The sequence below is a fragment of the Pelecanus crispus genome, chromosome 3 (assembly GCF_030463565.1).
Source record: "Pelecanus crispus isolate bPelCri1 chromosome 3, bPelCri1.pri, whole genome shotgun sequence".
In the NCBI taxonomy this organism is placed as follows: Eukaryota; Metazoa; Chordata; class Aves; order Pelecaniformes; family Pelecanidae; genus Pelecanus; species Pelecanus crispus.
This window is the reverse complement of record NC_134645.1, coordinates 3,115,233-3,140,446: the sequence shown is the minus strand read 5'-3', so window position 1 is coordinate 3,140,446 and position 25,214 is coordinate 3,115,233.

The window sequence follows — 25,214 nt, the reverse complement described above, 5'->3', positions numbered from 1 at the left end:
GACATTTCTCTTTCCTACTTTAGAATATTTGTTATGTTCTTTCGACTTACACTGTTGTTCTTACTTTCTTTAGTTTATCAACAACCTCATGAAATTAACTTCAGTGTTTTCTTTACTGATTACACAGACTTTACATTACCTTGAAGCATTTTTTTAGCTAACCCAAAGTAGTCTCTGTGCCCTGTCTGGTAAAATTTCAGAGGAACTCAGCTGGATTGCCAGTCCTAGAGCCTGGCCCCACTTGTTGGCTCGTACATGGGTTTGGAGCAATGTTTTCTCCTGGCTCAATGCATAAACTTCCTCTCACAATTTCACTCATATACATGGCTTGTTGTGATCTGAAGTATTCTATCAGATATAACGTTTTTCTTGATCTTGAGTAGCCTGCTCTCTTTCATTTTACTGTTAATGAAATTTTTATTGAGTATCATCAACCTTAATACCATATAATTTGATGATTTTAAAAATAATTTTGTATTACACTTGGGTGTGGTTGCTGCCCTATTTCTGTTTGTCTTCCAGGTTTGGTAAATCAGATGGTTGTTTACTTTTTATATAGTACTGTTAACAGAAAGTTTATTGGTATTCATTTTAAACTTTAAATACCTTTCCTGTTAGCATTTTGGGTTTTTCTTCTGGGGGTTTTCTTGCTCAGTCCTTTCCAATCCATAGCATTCCCTTTGTTTTACTGTGGGCCTTGTTAATTTTGAGTGAATGCACCGTTAATGTGTGTATCAGTGGATCCCACCATCAAGTTCAGTTTAATACTCTTGCCCTTAACACAGCAAAATTATTACTGATGGGGATAGTGCTGGAACATCTGAGTTGCTTCTTTACCTAAGAGCTTGCTACTGGTGTAAATAAATCAGAAAGTTATCCAAAGCAAGACCATAGATAAAATGTCTTGACTTTTCTAAAACAAAGGTGTGAAAATTTCAGGCAAGTCCTCAACTATTTAATCAAATGAACAACATAAGCCCTGGTAATTTACATCTCCCCTGTTTCTGAAAGTTGGTTGGTTTTTTTTTTTTTTTTATCCCTTTGCCAATTTATACATGATTAGGTTTTGAGGCATCTAAAGCTATTTGAAATAGGAATGTTTCTGCTTTCTTTTCATTTCTTTTGTGAGCCTGAAACATGCTTCTGTTAAATGAAGTTGGGGATAATATGCTGGTTTATAAAACAGTGCTGATAATCAGTCTTACAAATCTCATTTTACATTAAAATTCTGCAATATTTAGTCATTTTGTTGAAAACAGTTGTTGAAATAGTTACATAAAAACTAATGTTTCACTGTGCACAATGCTATGCGTTTTTTCAAACTATTAGAAATAGTCTCTGTAGTCACGGTATTTTTTTCACTTTACTCATGGACTTTTAGCAATTTGTGATACTACTAGTATTTAGTTGTACTTTATAACTAGTATGCTAGTTATACTTAATTAGATATAATTATATTCTGCTCTCAGTCACATATGAAAGCTTACCAACAAGTAAGAATATGTGAAGGATTTAGCTTATTGTTTTTTCTACTCTATTGTATGGTTAATGCACAGATGGGATTATAAGGAATGGTGATGTGGTGTTTGCTTTTCACATGTTCTGCCTTTTAGCTGAATTAGTATTTTGCATCTCTTGATCTAATAGGTTTTTTTTCAAGAAAATTGTCATTGGGCAGTAGTTGCATGGCTGTAGTTGAAAATTATTTATGTTACTCTCTCAATTTCTTGGCTTCCTTTTGTTTTGGAACTTCTGTGGTTGAACAAACATCATGTTCCCAGTTAGATGGGCTTCCAGCTAGTTAAACACAGTCCAGCTCTGTTTCAAACTGTGATGCCTAAAATTTAGCTGGAAAATCCATACTTAGATGGAGTGACCTGATTTTAAAAATGCTGAGCTTTGAGATGCCCAAGAATTGGCAGATGATTAGTACTTCTAAGTGACATCACACATGTAAAATTTTGAATACAACTTTTTGAGCTGTACTTTAGGCACCTTGATTTGAAAACATTAGCCTTTGTCTCTTTCTAAATAAGCACAGACTGTTTGGCATTGCACTTCCCTTTCCCCCAAAGAGCTTATAATCAGAGCAAAACAGTCAAAGTGTAGCTAGGATATAGTGTGACATCTGGGAAATGGAATTAATGGGATATTTATTTTTCTTGTATTTGTTTAGCTATGGAAATTCATACCAGGTTTATGTCCATCCATAGCTTATTGCTTAATTTTGTGACTATAAAATTTGGATCTCTGAAAAGGGAAATTGAAAGGGTTTTTTGTTCAGCCGCAGAGCAAATACATGTAGTTGCAGAACAACATTTCTCTTGATGCATGGTTTATCTATTAGTATGCCTGACCCACCAAGCCAGGCAATCTTTTGGCCTGTTTAGCCTTAGTAACTTACCTAAAAAGTTGCAAAGTCATGGGGTTTAGATTATTGCTAACATAAAGGCAAACAGTTACAATGGTAACCACTTTTTTTGCACAGTCAGCCTACTTTGGGATTGGACTGGTGACACAGTGATGAAGTATTTGCTATCCCATGGCTGATCCATCCATTTTTTGCTCACTTGATGTGATCCAAACTAGGGGATCATTTATTTTGTTCCCTTGCCAAAGAACACGGAAGTGCCATTTCTGTTGACAGGGTAAGAAACACTAATGGACAAAGTTGATCTAGTAATGTGAAAACTCTCCAGTTCTGTTTTGGTTTCTACATATTCTTTGCTTGGCTACTTCTGCTTCAGAAAGATATCTTTCTGTTATGCACACCTGTATGTGTTTTTTAACAAGTTCTTTATATTCAAACTAAACACTTTCTACTGCGTGGTCATTATTTTTTTAATAATTCATTATGCCCTGCTGATTAATTCCATCCAAGAGAGAAAACAGTGCCACATGATTTTTATGAGTGGTCAAATACACTTGAAAACTGACTTGCAGAATTAGATTCATGTCACACAAATAGCAGAAAATGTTTGCTTTATGAAAAGTGCAGGAAAACCAAGGAAGTGTTAATCAATTGGATAATTTATTTGCAATAAATAATTCTGATTTTGTTATACGGTAAGGACAGAACTAAAATATAGTGCAGATGATGGATAAAGAGGTCTTTTGTCAGCTGAAATCGTTAACTTGGGGTCTGTGGAATTCTCCTTACTCTCTAAAATGTTGGCTAAACAGCAGCTTTTTGGCATCATACACAGGTGTGGTTTTGCTCTGCCACCTGAAAATCCAGCAAAAAGAAAGCAGCCAAGAAGCAATGTGTACTGGAGGTGTGGGTTTGTAGATTTACCTTTCCACACTTCTAATCTTAAAGTCTGCTTCAGTATACAAAACCAAAGAAGCTGGCATGTATGGAATCGCATAGCATGCTAGGGTTGAAGGTGACCCATAAAGGAGTGGCCAGGGTTTTGTTTTCCATGGATTGCAGTGTTTTCCTACCACAGCAAATTAAAGCACACATCTAGCAAAAAGTATTTTCTGCCTGAATTTCCAGAACTAAGATACCTGCATGTTGCTTGTGAGCTTTTCTGTACTTGCCAGATATTTATCTCTGAGAACGGTAGTATCTTTAACATCAGCATTTTGCAGTTGCAAAAGGATGGGTTCTGTGATTGTGAAGTGTTGGTGTCTTCCACCAAGAAATGCCCTGATTCACATATGAATGCGGTGGAATGAGACTATACATAAAAATCCTTCCATTGTTGCAGGACTTAAAGTAAGTAGCTTTAATCCCTTAACTGTGCATGGGAAAGCAAGAATAGGTGGTGTTGTTTATGATCTGTGAACAGACACGGAGTGAGATTGGTACTGGCAACACTTTTCCCCCATGAATAATAAAGTTCTGCACGTGAAGGGAAATCAGAGCATTAATATAGAACCTTTCTTTAAGTTTCGGGACTACATTATGCATCCATATCCTGGGCCAAATAAAATGAATGAATCCTTTTAGTTTTCCTACTGTTATGGCTTTAAAACAGGCAAAGTATTTTCTTTTTTTCCACTGCATTTTAATCTAATTTTAATATTCCCCAGATAATACTGAAATAACCAATTCTGTCCAATTCTGCCTTAGATAAAAGCATCAGCAGGTTTGGAACATAAACCTTATTTTACCTTTTGTTGAGCTGCCCAATTTAGTAAGAGCAATTCAGTGCTACATCTTAAACGTAGTATGACTTAGAACACTGGAATCTGCCTGGAATGTGAAAAAAGGGAATAATTTATATTTAATTGGTCTAAACCTACCTTTCCTAGGTCAATAAGAAGAGGAAAATCAGCAGCATTAATCAAGATAAAATTATCAGCTGATTAATCAGTGTTCTAATTACTGCATAGTTCTTTCCCTTTTCAGTTTTAATTACTAAACTTCATTGTCTTTTCCATATGGCCATCATGCATTCACGGTACACTTTTTCTCCTGGTGAGATCATTAATATAAAAAATGTACATTCAAGACATTACTGAAGATATAAGAAATTGCTACTGCCTACTGAGAAATTACCAAGGAAGCTGCAAATCAGCCATAGGTTACACAGGAAAAGTCTAATAAATCTACTAACACTTAAGAAAATAGATATAGTAGAAATGCAATTATGATTATCAAATCAACCTTTGTCCTAAAGTGAGTTTTACCAGTCTTATTTCATCAAATCTATCTCTTGGTTGGGTCAGAAACCAATCACAATCTGATTTAAATTGGCAAAATACATGGGAGACCTCTTAAATTCATAGGGCTAACGTAGACCACACAAATACTCTCTTAGCATATTCTCTTCAGCAGAATATTCCTTCTTACTAAGCCCTAGATCCTCAAAGGTGTGTAGGCACTTCGCCACCAATGGAGTAATTGATTTCAGTAGATATTGGATATCTAAATATCTTCTGATGATTTAAGCCAAAGTGAATAAATTTGCCATGTATTATATTAACAGAAGTCTCTGTGGAAGTCATAAGGAGAATAAAGAATTGGGAATTGGCCTTTAATGTTGTTTTTGAGTAAGGAAGCAGGTTACAAAAGTTCACAGTAGAACTGAGTTTCTAATGAAATCTTAACATTTCATAACTGTGTTGGTCTGTAAGCTATTTCACAGATGCCTCTCTGTAAAAGTCAGGAGCTTAAAAGGCAACGAACAGGATGTCTTTATGCACACAGGCCAGGATTTACGGAAGAATATCCGGGATATACTAGTTTCTAATTCAGCACCTAACCAGAGTGAAGTGAGGAACATGTCACTGTTCCCTGGTAAGAGTTGGAGCTTCATCAGTGAGAGCGGTCAGTTCTGTACATTTGGGAAATACACAACATGGTCTTGCATCATTTTAATTTTTTGATTAATGCTTTAAAGCATTTCCACTGCTTCTGATTTCTCTACCCCTTATCACTAACTGAGGGAGGGCATACAAAATTGCCTTTACACAGTGAGCCTCATGCATGAACTCGTATTGACTTTGAGGTTTGTGTGGCTGGCCCATGTTGTGAAGGAGTAGTCGAGGCTGCCCAAACACCCTCTGCCTCCATCTTTAGCTCCCGATAGCAACATCTCAAAGATCTGCTTTCTAGAAACATGGTGAATTGTGTCTAATTGCACCCCTATTTCCTAAATATTTGTTGTATTCTTGATCAGAATGTGTTAAGTGAGCACGCATACAATCTAATTACGGGGCTTCTCAGTTGTGTTTTAGCACACGGATAACTCACGAGACTAGACAAGATGAATTGCAACTACGTAATTGAGTAGCGTGTTGCGAGAGGGATGCACGCGCGGGAAGAGCCGTTCCCACCGCTCGCTGCTGCGTGTGCCGTTAGCCGGGCTGCCGGACCGGACGGACACAAAGCCTGGTCCAGAGCAACAGCCCCTGCTTCTGCCCACGTGGCAGGTTCTGCGGCTGGTCTGCGAGGTGCCTGGACTTGGGAGCATTGCATCCAAAATGCTCTGCTCCCCCTTTCTTTGCACCCACCATCTAAATAGTGGATTTCTACCATCCAGCTTCCAACAATGTCTTCTAATTTTTAAAATATTTCTGTGTGCTTGTCTGTTTCATTTAAAAATCAGTTTTTCCTGAGAAGTAGTCATACCAGTTATTCAGTTAACTGATTAGTAATTGAAGGCCTAGTTTGGAAATTGTACAAGTTTCCTATGAATATTCATAAAAAATAATTAACTTGGCTTCTGATTTAGAACCCAACAACAGTTCACTTCAATTCGATTTTTTTTTTTTTTTTTTTGATAGATGAGTTAATTATATGCTGAGGTCTAGTTGCTGGGGTTTCTTTCCTAAGTGGTGATTGACTAACTGCTGCTGGTGACAATAATCCTGGTCTGGGGGGCTGTTTTTTGTGTTTTGCTTTGGGTTTGGGCTGTTGGGTTGTTTTTTTTGTGTGTATGTGTGTGGCTTTCACAATGTTGCTCTGCAGCTGGAGGATGGCTCACCGCCATCCCCCTGCAAGGAACGTGGCTGCCCTGATGCAAAGTCCTTTCCCCATTGCACGAGTGGACCCGCTCCAGCTTATTTTCTTCCCCAAAAAGCAGGAGCGCCCTTGGAAATGAGGATCGCTCCGATCCAGCGAGAGGCAGATCCCCGCAGGACTTAAATTAAAATTCGTGCTGTAGCGAAATCCCTGCTGCCCCAAAGTAACTCGCTGGCTTTTACGAGAGGACCAAGGTGGCTGCTCATCTCGCCAAAGCCTGGATGGGGCAACGGGCTCCGCTCTCGCCTCCTGTAAGTGAAAAGAGGGGGGATGGCAAAGCCCATTTTAGACTTTCGGAGTCGCACACCCGCTCGCCTACCAGACAGGGCAGAGGGGGGGAATGTCCCACCAGGTAGCCCTGCCCCGCAAGGAGCAGGGCGTGCGGGGATGGCCGAGCAGCGCCCAGCTCCTGCCCGCCGGCGGAGGCAGAGCCAGCCCGCAGCCCCGGCCGGCAGAGCAACGCTGCCATCTAGTGCCACCCCCGCCCGCCCCGCTCGCCTTTTCAGTCCTCTCTTTCTTTCTCTCTCTCCTCTTTTTTTTTTTTTTTTTTTTTTTTCTAAAAGGTTTTTATCCCGTCAAGGAAAAACTGGCTCTTGGAAAACAACCAACTCAGTTGGAACTCGGAGATAATAATCAGTTTCTCTGGGCTTGTGAAATTGGCTCATTAAGCGTGCTTTTTAACAGAAAATATTGGAAGCGATTAAGTCTGCTTTACTGAGTGGGCATGAAATGGCTAACCTTCGGCCACCCACAGCTCCTAGGTGCCTGGCGTCGTTTTATGCATGCAGCGTAATGTCTTTACTTGAAGTGCTGTTTATTCATCACCTGCTTATTTATCTCTTTGCATTTGGCAGGCACATCGATCAATGTTAAACTGTCACACAAGGTTATTTTTCTTTTACATAACAGTAGAGGCCTAAGGTAGTGGCATATTAAAAGTAATAACTTTCTAACTTGTAGCTCAAGATGACAGCACCATTTGTACCTGAATATATTACAGCCAAAAATTCAAAAAAAAAAAAAAGGGGGGGGGAAGAAATTAAAGAAGTTAAAAAAACAGATGAAGTCTGTTAAGAATTAATGTTCTTCCAAGGTCAAAGGCTGGAAGACAACATTCCCTGCATTGCTATAATTGTGTGCCTGTGTGTGTTGTGAATGTGTCTAGTGACTGGCTCTCCACCACAAAACAAATCTTCCTCTGACCCACTGGAGCTAACTTTAGGCCTTAACATCCCTGATAAACCCTCAGGGAGACTACTTTACGTATGCTGTTGAACACTCAACGTGATTTATCCCGTGACGATCGGGTAGTTTTGCTTCAAAATGGATTGATTCATCCTAATGTTTGGATATAAATATAGGCGCTCGTGTCCGCATCCTCCTCGCAAGCGGAGCTGCCGTGGTTGTGCAGCCGTCACCTGAAGTCAGGCCACGCACATGGAGAGCTCGTGGCTCGAGCGGAACAAACAGGGAGTGGTATAGCTATCAACAACCGTGCACAGCTGTCTGAAAAACAGCAAAAAAGTCAACGCAGAAGTAAGTCTGTTCATTCTAGTTTCTCTGGCCCCCACACCCCCCTTTTCTTTTTCTGGTTCTAGTATTCTGTTGCTTTCAAACACTGCCCAGCTTTGATAGACTTCCTGCCTTGGCACAGGGCCAGGCAAGCTTTCTCTGTACAAACAGGTTTTCTTTTTATTTTCAGTCCAGCCTAAAAATGCCTACAGATAGAAGAATGTCAGATCTTTTTAGTGCTGAATTTCAAAGCGGTCCTTAGAATTCTTTCCTTCCCTTGATCTCGTCTTTGGATTGCAGCTTGGACTCGCTCTCTGTTTCTAAATATAAGCCGTGGACAGTGGCTTTCTAATAAAATGCTTTGATAGTCTTGTGTACACAAGAATTAAGCATCGGGCCGTGGTGGACATTGTGTCAGCAGCACCGTTCATGCTGACATGAAGCACTACTTCTCTCCCACCACTGTATATGTTGTCTGCCAAAGTACCCTTACTAGAAAGTGTGAATGAAGAAATGGAAACTCTTAGGAAAGCAAGGCCATGAAATGCACTTGTACTTCATGCAGATGGCATCTTGCTTTCTGGATTTAACAGAATTTATGGTTGAGGCTGCTCTATCTTTGGATCTGTTAATTCATGTATTCATTCCTGCTCTTGGGCAGACAGTTCTATTTTATCTCAGGAAGTACAAACCTGGAGGGGAGGGAGGAGGGAAGCTTGTCCATTAAAAAAAGCGGCACCTCCACATGTCTATGCTCTTTGGATCAATATTTGCATCAAAGTGGTTTAAATGTATGTGGCTCTAGGGCTGTCCATTCTTTCAACCTGACCTGCAGCATTGATTAGGGCTAGTATAAGGAAGGGAAAATAGCAAATCCAGTAAGATAAAATTAAAAAAAGTGAGGAATGTCACTGTGACTCCTGAGAAAGAAGCACTTAAAGTGCTCGCATCGTTTGTATGAACTCAGCAGTCCCCTTAGTTAGAGACTGCCCCTCTTCGCCACCCACATATGGCAGTTGTGGTTCATTTGATCGGATTTCTGAGCATAACAAAGAATATTTCAGATTATACCTGAACAAAGGTGAAACCTCCCTGTTTGGATATATGAGTTATGTCACTTCCTGTTAAAATATTCACACTGATTTTTTTTCAATTGCTACTTCACTTTCTGCTTGTATATCTTAATTCACAGAAGACACAGAGAAAGTTTATGATGTGGATAAAAATTAACTTCTACATGTTTTCCTCCATTAAGACTGTAAGCCCTTCTCTGAACTCCTTTGGACATTATGCATGCAGGGGAGTGCAAGGCAATTTACACCCGTAAGAGATTCTTATCTGAAGAGGAGCACAATTAAAGCAAAGCTGCCGGACTGACCCTCGAATTTTCCTGATTACGAGCTTTTGCTAGCATTCTGGATGAAGGAAAAGTTTGCTTTCCTTCCCTGTTTTGCTCCTTCTGTCATTCTTCCAAAAGTGTCTTTCCAATTCATTTTGAAGTGGTAGAGACGGAAGTCAGTGAGAGAGGTCACTTGGTGAAATCTCTGCTTTATTTAAATCGACTTTTCCAGGTCCAGGATTTCACTTGAAGACTTTGACTGACTTTCTGTGGCTGCTGGGATTGGATGGTGTCTTGTGGCAAGGCTTACCTTTTTTTTTTTTTTTTTTTTATTGTATATACTAGTTCATTTACAATCTCTGTTGCAGTGAATGAATTTGAAAAGGCAAGTTACAGTCTTGGATCTGAGTCTCTTTCTCTTTGGTCTTGTGGACTTTTGGTATTGAATTCTCTGGACGTAGGATCAGCCTTTAAACTTTGACCTGCATGTGTGATTGCTTAGTCAACAGCTAATTTTGAAGCAGAAAAGATTTAAGATCAGCTTTTTTGAAACAACTTCAATTTTTGATAAAGAGAAAGAGAAAAACAAAATGACAGAACATAGTATAATAGATAAAACTGAGAGGGGAAAAAAAATGACAGCTAAGAAATGTATCATGTAAACAAAGAAGTCCAGCCTATTGAATGGAATAAAATTGAATAAATAGAATGATCTCTCCTTGCTCTGCAACAACTCTGCTGGCAAAGCACTTAGCACCTACATTGGGCTGCATGAATACAACAGTATTAAGTTAGCCTCACAAAAGAGGACTTCCAGTATTAAGAGTGATCAAAGGATTTTAGCAAGGCAGGCTTGCCCACAACCATAAAGGTCTCCTAATAAAGTAGAACTGAGCAATTCATTTAGTTGACAGTATGTCTGTGAGCAGTTTGCAATTTCCTTGTATTTACTCGTTATTCAATGTAACTTGGCATTTTTTGAACATGTTTACCTGCAGAATTGATCTCAAACAGGGCTCTATAAGGATTTGATACCTGATATTTTAAATATTTGAGCTGGGCTGGTTACAGCTAATTGGTCATTTCAGTCAGAGGGAGAAATAGAAAATTAGCATGTCTAAGACATTTGCCCAAATGTTAAACCACCGTTGGCCCCATAAACCTTGCCTGCGGCAGTTGGCATTTATTGTCCGTTCCAGTTGTCTCACTTCACGTGTCTCCTGGATATAATTTAGGGCGCTAGCTGCCAGTAGCCCCGTCCTAAAACTAATATACAGCTACCCATAAAACAGTTCTTTTCTGACCTGGCATTGGTACCTCCTATGTTTGTTGTCTTACAGAATTTTATTATCCCTAAGGATAATGGCTCCTGCAAAATGGCTTAGGATTTCATGGCTGTCATGGCAAACGTGGGCTTGTAGCATGTGCTTTATATAAAAGGCAGATGGGCGTATGCACTGTAGTTTGGGGGCTAGTGCGGAGAAATTACAGCTTTAGGCTGTTTAATCCTCTAAACGCTGGACCCGGACTGTGTTGTTCTTAGCCTTTGGAGACGGGTGGTCCTAGCTAGGTTTCAGGTGTACCTTTGAGTTAAAAAATATTTTTTTTCTGGTTGCATTATATGATCAGTAGCCTGGAGAGATGCTGAGATTGGGACTGCTGGAAATACTGAGGTGTTAATAGCCAGCAAGTTCTGAGGTATTTTCATCTGAAACCAAACTTCGTCACTGTGCAGCATTTTTAATTCATGTTATTTGGCCACACACAGCGGGTGTGAGCACTTCTGTGGAAGAATGCACAGCAAGGAAGCTACAAACATAATAACCTCTATAATTTTATACAGTCTAGTTCACCAAAGTTCTCCTATGAGGCAAAGTACCAGCTTTCCTTAAAGCAGTGGTTAGCTTTTATGAACTTAGCTTTTAAAGGAAGTCTTGCTAATATTCCCCCATGTCCTTCCTATATTCTCTCCCTTCTCCTCCCTGAATTCTTTCCTCTCTGACAGCCACACGGCAAGTGTAACATTTAGTTTTGCCCACCAGGCAAAAAGTTTGGGATTTGCTGCTGTAGTTTGTCCCATGGAGTAAGTTTTAGGGTAAATGCTTCTGTGTTTGAATGGTGATTATGGAGAGTAAAGAGATCGTAAGGGTAGAAGTGTTGCAATGAATTCCTGCTTGATTTTTCAAGAGGCTGAGTTTTCAGTCACCTACCTTATAACACTTATAATTAGGTCACTTATGTAAAAATGGATGTAAGTTTCTAATGTTAGACAAGGCGAGTTTTGTAATTTTGGCTCCGGTCCATTCCCATGTAAAGGTGAGATTGCTTTGTGCGTTACGTTCTGCAGTGCTGTGTTCTAACGAGTCTGTGCGTCTTAAGCAACGGGTCTGTCCCACTTACAGTGCTAATTCAGCTCCCTGCACGTTGTGTGCCAAAGGAACCCAAAGCTCTCATTTACATTTCCTTATATATGTCTAATTTTTAATTAAACACTAAAAGAGGAAACATTTTTAGCTTCCTAAGAAACCTTGCCACTATTTTTGGTGTAAGCATATAATAAACTCAATACTCAGCAATAATGATGTTTAAGAAATATAAGAAGAAAAAGGAAATTACATTACACAGTTTCATTACAAAGAATATCCAATACAAGTATCAGTTTAGAGGCGTCAACGTGATATCTGGACCTGTGGACTTTCAGAGATCAGATTAGTGTGTAGAAAACCAGTATCCAACTTGTGCAGCCATCTGAGATTCTGCTGGGCAAATACGGCAAGATATATCAAGTTAAAATTGGCTAAAACTTGTTCTCTTGAAATCTGTAGCATTATGTGGGCCAGACTGATCTTTAGTTTAACACTGCAAATAATACTGGAGTAGATTACCCAAGGGATGTGAAGCGTTCTCCACCCCTTTGAGTCCTTAAATCAGTACTGAATGCCTTTCTGAAAGCAATGCTCTAGATAAGTCCAAAACTACACAGGTTGATACAAGAATTTTTGTGCAAAATCACTGACTTAAGTTGTAGAAGAGGTTACACTGGACAGTCAGTGGGTCCTTCTGTCTCTAAAGTCCGTGGCTCCAAAAGCATGCACAGTAGAAGATGCTGGGAGTAGGCTCCCTGGTCTGCATGAGTGGCAGCTGCAAGCAGGGGCCTGCATTTGCAAGAATGCAAGGACTTGCCAAATATTTGTATCCCGTGGGGTACAATACAAGCTAAAGGTTGTCAAAGGGTGACAACCCTTCCCCTCCCCCCCCCCCCATACTGACTAAAGTGGTGAAAAAGATTAACTTTTCTGACTGTGTGCTATGTTCTGTGCCTCTGCTGGTCTTGCACCTACAAAGGTGCTTAACCTCCCTCTGTCTCTGGAGCCTTGCTGCCCATGCCAAAATCTTCCAAATGCAATTTAACCCTTGATCAGTAAGTTGTCTCTTACTCAAAGAAGATGTTAGCAAGCTGGCTGGCATCCAAGAAAGCCAAATCCTGTCAACAAAATATCCTGCAGCTGTGTGCAGAACACACCATTACCAATTGGGATAACTGAGGTTTTGGGAAGTTTTTATCTATGTAGACCAATTGTCCCTACAACCAATAATGACCAAATATGAATTCTGCTTTGTACTGAATGAATGGACGCGTGAACAAATTAAAATTATCTAACATAATTTTGTGACATAAACGAGAAGGGAAAAACCATTAACTACTAGGAAAGAACTATCTTCAGACATGTACCTGTCTTCCCTCCATTGCAAAAAAGTACTGATCTCTTTCTTTATCACACAGCTTGCCTTTATTGTACTGTGAATGCATCCAAATAACTAAGAGATTTGGATATTTTCTTGATGTTGGTAAGGGTTCAGCTCTACAGGCAGTTTTTCAGCGCCCCCAATTAAATCTAAAGCAGCTTTGTTCTGCATTCTTCGTGGAGCCCAAGGCATGCTGATTTTTCTCCTGGGACTCCTTAATCAGCCCTGGAGATGTGGCTAATGCCCAGTCTAAGACCTTGAAAAGGGGCAGAAAGGCCCGATACTTCCCAATTGAAATTTTTTTAAGACTTTTGAAACTTTAATTTGGCAGCAGGATGAGAAACTCCATATACCTCTTCGCTTTTGGGAAAGCTGTTACCTGCAGATAAGGCGCGGCACTTCTGTTCTTGCACAGTAGCTAAAAGTGTAACTTAAAGGTTAGCTTTTTAACTTTAGTGGATATTTGCTAATGCAGATCAATGTTAGGCAAAAGCAGTCAAGCTCAAAAGTATTCGGGGTTTTTTTTTTTCTCCTATTTAAGCAATTCTTGACTGAAGCTGAGAATAGAGAACAGATGAAGAGACGTGTTAGATTCTGAACTGGTTAAAGTGCTCTTTTCACCTCTGCTTCCACTAAACTGATACTTCTGTTGGATGTTCTTTGTAATGGAGCGGTATAAGGCAATTTCCTTTCTCTTTTTGCATTTGTTAAACATAATTCTTGTGATTGTGTTTCGTTTATGTACATGCATCGAAAGTAGGGGCAAGAGTTCTTAAGAAGCTAAAAATACTGCATATAATGATCTCAATAGGAGGGAGATTATCAAATTGAGGAGGAAAAAGTATAGGGAATTAAGATATCAACTACTGTAAAGCCATGTTAATAGTCGCTCCATGTACTCTGGAAAACCAAGTATCCTAAATTCTCTGAAAAAAACCCAAAGTGTACCTCAGCAAGGCCTCACTCAGCTGTTCTCTTCTCACTTCCTTACAGTTGAATTCAGCCCTTTTATAACATAGTAGATTTGTCTTTAAAACAATTTAGGGAGGAGCACAGAGAAATAATTTTTAAACTGGAATTTTAAAAAGAATTTGCAAGAATTTGGGAACCCTAGTTCTTCTGGGAATAGATGCCTATCATCACCTTCACATGCCTAAATTATGCGCCCTTAGGCTATAAATTTCAAATACACCTTAATCTTCCAGTAGTCTGGTATACAAATAACGATGTTTCTATAGCAATTCTAATTTCAGAAAAGGACAAAATGCTAACTGAATATGATCAGAGTGTTACAGAGATTAAGGTGATGCACATTATGTAAGAGGGTGCTAGGATGTAATACTAGCTGTTTTCTCCCCAGCTTTTCAACGAAAAAAATACATGGAGGAAAAAACATGCCCATGTAACAAGTCTTCATTGACCTTACCAATGCTTTTGATGCTATTAGAGTTTGAGCTCTGTGAAAACTGTTGGCAATATTTCCGAACTCCTGGATGTCCAGAAAAGTTTGTGAAATTATCCGTCATCTGCACAATGGTGTGCTGGATAGAGGCTGTGGCTGGCACTCTGTTGGATCCATTTGTAACAGCAAAAGGAGTCAAGCAAAGGTATATTTTGGCACAGACTGTTCTTTGGACTGTTCTTTGTAGTAATGATTGATGATGCCACTAGAGACATGATGCCAGGAATATTTATTAAATTTTGAACATCTGGCAAGCTCTTTAACCCGAGCAGATTGAAGGCCTCCACAACACTGACGGAGAAGGTTATATGTGAACTTCTTTGCGCAGGTGGTTGTGCTTTCGTTGCACACACTACAGAAGACCTCTAGTTCACGACCAACAAATTTGCTGTGGCAGCTAAAGTCTACAGATTTATCGTCAGTTGGAAGAAAAGCAAGGTTATGCACCAGTCCATAGCTGGAAAAGCATGTGCAAGACATAGCCTCAGAATCAACATATTAGTGTGGGTAATGGATTTGATTTCTTTTTTAAGAGACTGTCAGATGTCTAAGAAATCATATGCTGAATTAAAAATACATGTTTTGCATGTGAGATTGCATCATAAGTTGACACCTGCATGGTATCCCACAGAATACCGGAGTTAGTGTTTTATTTTGCTGTAGTAATTTCCACATTAGTCTGTGGCTGTGAAACATGGACAAGTCATTGCTGGCACATCAAAGAGCTGGAAAAATTCCATCACCAGCACCTTCAAGCTATTATGCATATCAAATGGTAGGATAAGAATCACAAATAGCAAGATTTTGCAAAGAGATTGCACAATCAGTATTGAAGCAATCATTATAAAAGTATTATTTTACCGGACTGGACATGTCCTCTGTATTTAGGACATAAAGCTCCCACAAGTATATGTTGCAGAGCAAACTTACAACAGGCAGCAGATCAGAAGTCAGAGAAAAGGGGAGGCATTTGTCCAGAAAAAATCGCTCCCTGGTTGCTACACAGATGCCATCATTTGGGAAACTCAGCATCAGCTATTAATATAGAGTACTACAGTGTAAAGTGAGACATGTTGGTCAATGGAGCCGAAAAATAATTCACAACTGAAAACTTGTGAATAATTTTGCCCTTGTTGAACATCTGTGATTAAATCACAGTATCTTTATATGCAGTTGTACTAAATTCAGTTTTGAAAGAAACCAAATCATAGCTGAGGAACAATTTAGGCATCGTTCTCTCCGTGTCTGATGGATGATGAAGTTCTGCTTTAAGAAACCGCCACAGAGAGTAATGTTAGAGACAGCACTAGTTACTGGTGATGCTACTGTCTGTCCAGCCCATGGGATTACATACACTCTGGGTTTCAGGCAGGCGTAGCTCTGCTAATGGTGTGGAAATCGGCTGAGAGCGAATTGGGCTGAAAGAGAAGAAACCCTCAAGTGGTGCTAAACAAGCTCTGCAGCAGACGAAAAGAGAAGGCACGAGCTCAGCTTCCTTTAGTCTAGTCTACCCTTGATTGGCTTAGAGTAGACTTGGTAGTGTGCGTTAATGATTGGACTGGATGATCTTAAAGGTCTTTTCCAACCTAAACGATTCTATGATTCTATCTGGAAATGCTGCAAGTGATTAAGCCTGGCTCCAGGAAAACACATTTTTCTTTCCGCACTTCTCTGAGAAGGCATTGGTTCATAGGGAATGGAGAGCCGCAGTCGGCGACTCCTGGGATCCCGGAGTGAAGCACGCAGGGGAATGGGCTGGAGGCTTTGTGCCATGGAAGTTCCCTGTGGATCAGGATTCCTTCTCATTTCCCGTTTCAGAGATCGCTGCAAGAGGCGCATTTGTGCACAGGCCTCCTCCCCAGCAAACAAAGGGACAAATGTTCAGGGGTGTTGTTCCCTCCTGCTTCTTTAATATGCACGTTTGTAATAAAAAGGAGATTGGAGGGAAGGAAATAATCAGATCAACTGCTGTCATTTACATTTAATTGCTGTGTTTGCCATTTCGGCACTAAGCATTGAAATGTGCTCAAGACGGTCTGAGAAGCATTGGGTCCTGTAGTTGTTCTTTAAAGAAGGGTTATTCAAATAACAACCTAAGATGGCAGGTGCTCTGGAGCAGTTACTGCGCTAAACAGGTCAAGGGAAGAGCACAAAGCAGATCTCGGATTTTAGGACGTGTCTGTAATAAATGTAAACAAGCCAATTAGAATATATTGTTTGCTGAACTGAAACTTCAAAACCAGGCATTGTTGTACACGACCTATAGGAAATGAAATGAAAACAGTTCAGTGTGTGTAAAATTGATAGGCATTTTTTATCTTGCTATCCTTTTTTATCTAGAGCATCTGAAATTCAGTAAATATATTCACTTGCCCTACTTTTGAGAGTAATTTTTCATCAGATTTTCAGTAATTGGATATCACTTATTTTATGGTCTTACTCTGTGTTGTTGGAATAATCAAAAAGGAATAAAATGATAAATTGAATTACTTTAGGTTGGGCAGTTTTTGTGGGAAAGTAAGATAGACTGGATGCCTTAGGAGTAGTCTTCTAGACCACGTTTCAAAAACTTTTAGGCTAGCAAAAAGCCCAGTCATTGGCATGCAGTATTTCATCTCTGAAACAAGATATTGTTTACTGAAAGGGGGAAAAAAAAAATCAACAGTGTTTTAGTGTAAAACCTGTCTAGATTTTTAATGAAATATTGGAAGGAGGAAATACTTTTGTCCTGGCAAGACCTCAAGGCCGCTTTTCTTAATCTCTCAGTTCATTTTATTCTCTTATCTAAAGTATGTAACAGGGGTTCTGTATTTCAGTTATGAAAATGTGCATATTTTATACCACAAAACAGAACCTTTTTTTTTTTTTCCTCCTTTCTTCCCCCCCCGCCCCCTTTTGGTAAATATTCTTTCAGAAGAAACACAATCGATGTAGTCAGAGCTAACAAGCAGATGGATGTATTTGAATGCCATTATCTTATGTACAATGATATTATCTCTTTCATGAAAAATTCAGCAGTTTGGGCTGCTTTAGTCAAGGAGAAGGAGGAAGTAGGAAAGAAAAAATAGTGAGAAAAACATGATCAGACTTGGAATCCCTGAGGGGGTCACATTGCATCATTTAGCAGGAGAATAAGCAATGCAGAAGGAGCAAAGTTGGTGGAGTCGCTGTCTGCTCTCCTTATGGCGTTCTTGGCTCCGAGCTCTCTTCAAGCCCTGCAGCTGTAGGTGGGCAGCTCTTGGGCCTGCTAAAGCATCACACCATGACATTTTTATCATCAGTCTAGGAGAAGAAAATAAATTTGCTAACAGAATATAGTTGGCAGGCTAATACTGCCTTGTCACATTCCAGACATCTCCAGGTCTGGCCTGAGCCAGAGGAAACAAGAATGAGGGCCAAGAGGTTCATGATGGACATGTTATATAAAGAACAGAAATGCATTAAAAAAGGGGGGAGGCTTCTCTATAGTAGAAACCAGGTACTCCTCGTGATTTCAGAAATGGCAGTACTTGCGCGTATGAAATACTCAGCACCTGGGAGATGGAAGGCTCGGTTTCTGTAAAAGCTAACTTTAATTCTCTCTGACTTATGTGAAATACTTTATTTCCTTTTATTGAAAAAGCCCCACAACTTAAACTTGTACTATCAAGGTATAGGGTCTTGCCCTGTTCTCAGGTATCCTGCTGTATCAAGTAAACTCCAGCAGCCAGTTGATCGAAATCATGTAACTTGTATGCAAAAGATTAGGTTTTGCTCTCTCTGGGAATGGTGTGTCAGAATGATTCCCACTGCGGGTATTTGGTGCTTGTGGCATTTTCTGCTACACAAATGCTTATCTGTGTGACTTCCTCTGTGGTGGTTAAACTTGAAGAGAGAGTAGAGAAGGTATGCCTTTCACTGCACAGTATTCAGGGGAAAAGTGGCTGGAAAAAAATTTAAGTTCTCGCCAGGCAACTCTAGAGTTGGACCATGTCAAGACTGGACATTTCATACCACACGTTACAGCAGGAAAGCCTGTGATATAATCACTCAGCTGGGCAGCTGAGCTATGTCAAACATTTGGCAAAACAGAAGAATAAAGACTGTGGTGGGGAATTTCATACGGGCAAATTGATGCGTGATAGAGGAGTCGCTACTCTCTTTGAAGCTGTGGTCAGCAGCTATGCTCCCATAATCTTACAGTATGAGATGATTTGCATCAGAAGGCAAACTGGTAGATTAAATTTATTTTTACTTGCCTACTCAGTAGAGTGCTTCTTGTGTCTGAGTGAAAAGATGGTGTTCCTGAATCATGGGATCTGTACTCCAGAAGCATCATCTTCCAGAGGGTCGCTGTTCTATAGGGCATCCATCCTATTTGACTCAATGATATTTGGAGGGCAGCATTGAATTTAGCTCTGTTTATGCTAAAGAAAAGAACATTTCAGAGAAATGAATAATTGAAAAAAGATGTTACATGAACAGTACAACTTCTTTGGGGTTCTGGATGTGTCACAGAATGTCCTAATGATTAATGTTTGTGAAAATAATTTTCAGAAGTGACCAGATAGATTGACTGCAGCTTTCCGTGGCTCAGGTTGTGGGAAGAGACATGCAAACCCAAATGAGACTTTCAAAAGTCCTTGCCCAATATATAAGGTTTCTGTCCAGTTGTGCTGCCCTTTTCACCGTGATTTGTTCAGGATCAGAACACGTAAAAGTACGATTTACTTTGGTGTAAGGTCTTGAATGTCATTAAGAGGTTCTGCTTAACTAAATGGTTTATCTTTGTTTGAATTTTAGTTAAAATAGTACATCAGGCTTAAGTATAATGGTTTTCTTAGACAACTTTAAAATTATTACCTCTAATCAGGATTCTCTCCCCCACCAAATGATGAGTTACTCAATTCCTGTGTCACGTCCCTCTAGAAAAATAAAACTGTTAGTTAGGAAAATATTCGGGTCATTCCTATAAAAATAACCCCCATTTTTTTCTTTTTGATTAAATGAAGTTTGTTGAAAGTGCTGGCATTTGGTGGGCTGAAAGAAAAAGTAGGACTGAAAAAATATTTAATCTAAGTTGTAAAGGAGCTTGGAACCACACCACAAGCATCATAATTAACTTTAATAATTATAAATGTAAATGCAGACAAGCCACAAGGTTTTAATGGTGTGCCACATGCTTCTGCTAATTATTTTAGAGTTTGGACACATTCAGTGCCAGCTAATTATAAACCCTGCTATGGAAATCATCTGTTTATATTAGACTTATTGATCTCTAGTGTTTAAGCAATATGAAAAGGGAAATCTACAATGCTGTACCATCTGCTTTGTATTCCTAATTGCTTTTAAAGAATCAAATATATAAATAGTCAGCTTTTTATACGTTGGGCTTCATACTCATTCAAGAAACATGTTCTGCAAATGTAAGCGAACAAGAAAAAGATGGAGCATTAATAATTTCTCTCTTCCCCTCCAACTTTTTCCATCTTTGGGTCTCTGCAGTTCACTGACCTCAACATGGGAGAAGAAAACGCACGTGTCCCAGAAGTCCCACATATTGGTCAAGCCAGCTGAGAAGTTATGCAGTTTATCATTTACATCTTTTAATTGCACATTTTCTTTTACTCCTTGCCATCAAACACACCTTATGGCCATGAACATTTCTTGTTATTCCACTTAATGGATACACAAGAAGAGGGGAAGGGAAATTAATGTTCAAACTAACGATCACCTCCTCTGGGAAGTATTTGGCTTTATGGCAGATTAAGCCTATTGGGCTGCATGATGGGCATTTGGCTGGGGGGGAGGATTCAGAATTTCTTTTTTTTTTTTTCTCTAAGTACCACCACTATTATGTATTTCTGCTATTTCACAGTGATTTCTTCATAAAATTGCTGATTTTCATGCTGTATAAAGTAACTGGGTTTAGTGCTTTAACTGCTTGCAGTGTCACTTTTACTGGGATAGTCTCTTTTGTTAGAAAGTTACTATTCTTTGACCCTTCGGAATTGCATTAGTAAAAAGATGGTGCATTTGGAGTGCTGCTTGGTGCTTGCAGCACTCCTAGGAGGTGAGTGTTCCCTAGACCCATTTCACAGATGGAAGAGACAGGAGCAGAGCTGAATTGCTTTGCATGTGAAAACTGTAGGTATTCCCAACTCTCCAGCCCTTTCTGATGTCTTGTCCTCTAGACTTTTTGTTCTGCTTTTGCGGTTCTTTTTTTGTGCACAGGGCATTGGAGAATTTATCTTTTCTTTTCCTAAAGTTAGAATTTCTACCTTAATTGTTTTATTGCCCCAAGAGAAGGTGTCTCATTGTGGGGTTTGGCACTTGGGGTACATAATGATGTTACTTCTGGAGGAATCCTGCAGACATAAGAAGTAGAGTGAAGATGCAGAAGTGTGTCTAGCGTGAATTGTCGCACCTCTGTAACTTTTGAAGCCCGTGATGTTATGATAATTTGCATAGGACAGGAGTGTGCCCTAAGAACTGCTGTCTTTTTGACAAATTGAGAAACTGGGCCAGATCCCCAGCTAGTGTCAGTTGTAGTAGCTCTACTGAAATCCATGGAGCTGTGCCAGGCTGCACCAGCTGGGAGTCTGGCAATAGCCGTTTAAAATTAAACAAGTTAATGCACTTGACTGCTGCAGTTAAGAGGTCCTGAACCTCTGCTGCTTTGCCTATTGAGAAGTTGCTTGCGCCTGCTTAGATGACTCACTGCCCTTACATCTGAGTTACACAGACTTGCTTTGCACGAGATATAAATGTTTATGGTGGAGCGGAAGAGAGATGGTCCTTAAAAACACACCTAAGAGCTGTGTTTATGGGTGTGGATCCCTCTCCTGCTTTTTTGAAATGATATTGTTCTGTTCCCTGTGTTTGTTAAATTGTTCTGCTCAGCCTGGCGCTTTGGAAGAAAAGTCTGCCACATATGGCTTTACGCTTATCTTTTTCTAGTGCACATGCACACCCTTATTTTAATCTCTCTGCGTGTACATTAGTAGTGCAGACTTCTATTATTATCTGAGTTTATTATAATTAGGGCTCCTGGTTTTCTGCAGTTCAGCAGAGAAAGAAGTGCAGCTTCAGTTTTCTATTACTTTAAAATTCAGGCTTCTTCCCAAAAGCGAGGTACCAAGCAAAGAAACAACACTGGAATGGGCTTTTGAATGACCTTTCTAGTAAATCTCACATTTACAGTGAACAATGTAATTTGGAAGCTTTTAGAGAGCTAGCCAAACTCCTGATCTGTTTTTCAGATAACTATCCTCTTTCCTCTTAATCCATCAGCATAAACAGTAGCACTGAGAAGAACCACTGACCCATGTAGCATCATCTGTTCTCCTGGTGTTGGGGAGCAAGTAACAAGAGTGTGGAAGGATGGGTTCCTCTTGGCGACACTTGGTACAGGGCATGCTGTGACAATATGGGATTTGGTCTGGCAGCTTGCAGTGGGCCAGAGCCTGTGGTGCTATGAGGAGAGAAAAATATATCAGTTGTCTAGAAGACTTTTATCTTGGGATGCTATTCCTAGTGCATCTAGCATCACTACAACTTCCCTAATGAAAAGCCAGGCCTCCGGAGGAGGCCACAGCAGGGTGGAAGCGTCTTCCTTTCTGAGGATGGATGTAGGAAGGAGGATTACCTTTTTTTCCTACTCACAGACAACAAACATAATTCTTATGACCCACTCTTGTTCAAGTCCTCTCTTGGAAATCATTACCTGAGTCAGTGATGATCTGTCTACGTGTACTGTTTAACTTTTCCAGAATGTAAATGTTATACCTCTTCTGCAGTACTTTCAGAGGGCTCGTCTGGTGCCATTAGCATTTTAACATTATTATTAAGAACGGGATTACTCACTTGGTACCTTCTGATGGCTAGGAAAATGAAAGTGAAATGTCAGACGCAATTAGGAGGGATGCCACCTACTGTATTCCCCTGACTCCTTTGTTTGTCACCTTCTTATATGACCCCTGTTGGGAGTAAAACCTGCAGTAGTCCTCAATGAAGTTATCATGGGTGAAGCTTATGTTGTGAGCAGAGCTCTGGTGTGGTCTAGGTTACTTAGGGCTTTCGAAGATCATGGGAAGCACCTAACATTTCATCAAAAAAGGGTCTGTGAGCAGAAAATAAGAAGCAAATTAATTACATAGCTTTTATTAGACAAGGAAAAAACAATTATATCCTTTCAATAGCCTTCAGCTATAGCTCTAGGTGCTGTGACGTTGCATAATCTAGTCTTAACTTGCTAGAGGTGGGGATTATTACTGTTGCAGAGGTAAAATTTGATGGAAAAAGTTCTCTGGCTACATTGGAGGTGGAAGTGGTTGGGTTTTGATGCTGCTCTTGTCTGGACAAAAGGAATTTGCTTTACAGATTTAGATGGCAGCTGAACACTTTGATGTTTTATAACCTGTAACCAATGCATCACTGAGATCGAGGCTGTCCCCATTTGTTTTCCACTGCTTTGGTGTTACATCCCACCACGTAAAGATCACATGCATCATCACCCACTCAGCCAAAACACAGGCGTCCAATGTATAACCTAGAATATAAGATTACTGCCTAAAAGCTCTGCCAGAATCACGGTGATATCGCAAACCGGGATAGCTTCAACCACGTTGTAACTACAAGGCTTTGTAACCTCCTAGGGTGACAATATGGTAGTTCGGTATGGTGATGTATCAGTCTTGTTGCACCTGAACATCATATTCTCTTCAGAGCGAGTAGATGGGCTTTTGTGTAGAGACTATCATAAAAGCAATAAAAAACTCTTATTTTTGGCAAGCAGAAGCTGTTTAAGGACCAAACTAAACTGCTATAAAACAATAATTTTAAGGAGGAGTAAAACAGTGCTAACCTGCATGGCAAGTTCCAGCTGATACACTGCAAAATGGCAAAGATACTGAACTCCCCTAAGATAAGGGTTATAATAGGAACTCCAGTGACCCTCCAGTACAATGGGGCTTCCGTGGTACTATAATTAGGGTTATTACGATGAAGTCAGGCATATAAATGTTAACATTCTGCTCATTAAAATGGTTCTTTTCAGAGAATTAAGGATTCTGCATTTTACATTCATAAAGTGAATAATATAAACTTAACTTGTGGTTTCTTTGATTATGTGTTGGAAAGAGTTAAAATTCTCTATGTAGATCACTGTAGTTTTATTATGTAAGATGACCTTAGGAACTGTCATCCCCCTTGAATTTATTGAATTTATACAAAGAATTCAAAGTAAAGGTTTTCTAGGTTACACGTCTTTTTTCAACCCTTTGTCCTGTCAGCTCAGTCCTAGATATCTTCATCTGCCGACATGCCCAGATGCGCAATGAATGTTGATTTGAGCTGGCCCCTCAACCCCTCCCTGCTGGTGTCATTAAAACCAGGGAGGTAGCTGCTCCCCTGGCATCTTTGGCAAGGCTTGGCTTTACACTGCGGACTAAATTATTGATGAAGAGCACTTCTGTCGCAGTGTGTTTTACCCACCTTTAAATGAAACAGTGCGGATAGAGCTGTCATTGCCTCCTCACTCCCTGCAACTTCTACATGACATTTATGATGTGGTTCAGATTGCACTGAAGCAATTAATTTCCAGTAGAGCCTGCACTCAGAATGAAGTTCCCTGACAATTACCAAGGGCTGGTTTTTCAGTGAGCATACCACACAGTCATTGATACAGTATACAAAAGAAAACATCACAATATACCATAAGGGTCTGTTGGTCTTTTTTTCTGAATCTGATGCTTACTGTCTGAACATCCTTTTCACACCAATACCTTTTCTTAACAATGTGGATGAAACCTGGTGTTCAGACCCGTGCTTTGGGCTTGATCCTGCTTTCCGCTGAATGCCCTCAGATCCTGCTACAATCAGTAGGACCCAAGTTTTGCCATCTGTTAAGAAAAGCCTTACCAAAAATGCCTGTCATTTTTGGTAAGAGACAGCCAATATCTGCACATCAGACATCTGTCTGCACCTGGAAGCGAAGCTTGGTTTTTAATTCTGCATTCAGCCATTAAAATGGTGCTGGTGCTATAGGAGCTGCTATTTTATATGTCTTCTAGGTGTTGTCTGAACATGAGGATAAGCTTTTCTGTAAAGAAAGTGCGCTCCTTGCTTAGGATTTGTGTAGGATAAAGAACGGAATAGATTTTGTTTATATATGTTGTTTCTCTCATACTAAACAGTCTCCCTAAGACCTTGATAGCGAGTTCACCACGTGAACCATCTGCCAATCTGTGATGAGGAAGATTTTTGTCCAGGCTTGGGATTTATAACCTGTTTTATTGGAGAAGGGAACACTGACCTGAACACGGGGTTATACCTGCTACTCGTCTTGAAGCGGACCCACCAGCTTCTACCTCAGTAGCTACCAGAGATGGACAGAAGTAGCCATGGTTTCGTATTTTAGTTGAAGCACAGTACAGCTCTGTCTTCCCTGGTGACAGTGCTGTCAAACTAACACGGGGTGAGAATTCGAACTGGCACCTATGCATCAGGGTGATGGGCACTTTAGGAATGCATAGACAAAAATACAGACAGTGTATTGATGGATAAACTAATGTGTGGACTTGTACTTACATGCTCAGGCTCAGAGGTGAATATTCTGACAACTGAAACATTTTGACACAAGTACTTATTAAGAAAATGTGTGAACTGGTTTGGATAAAATCAGATGTATCTTTACCCAG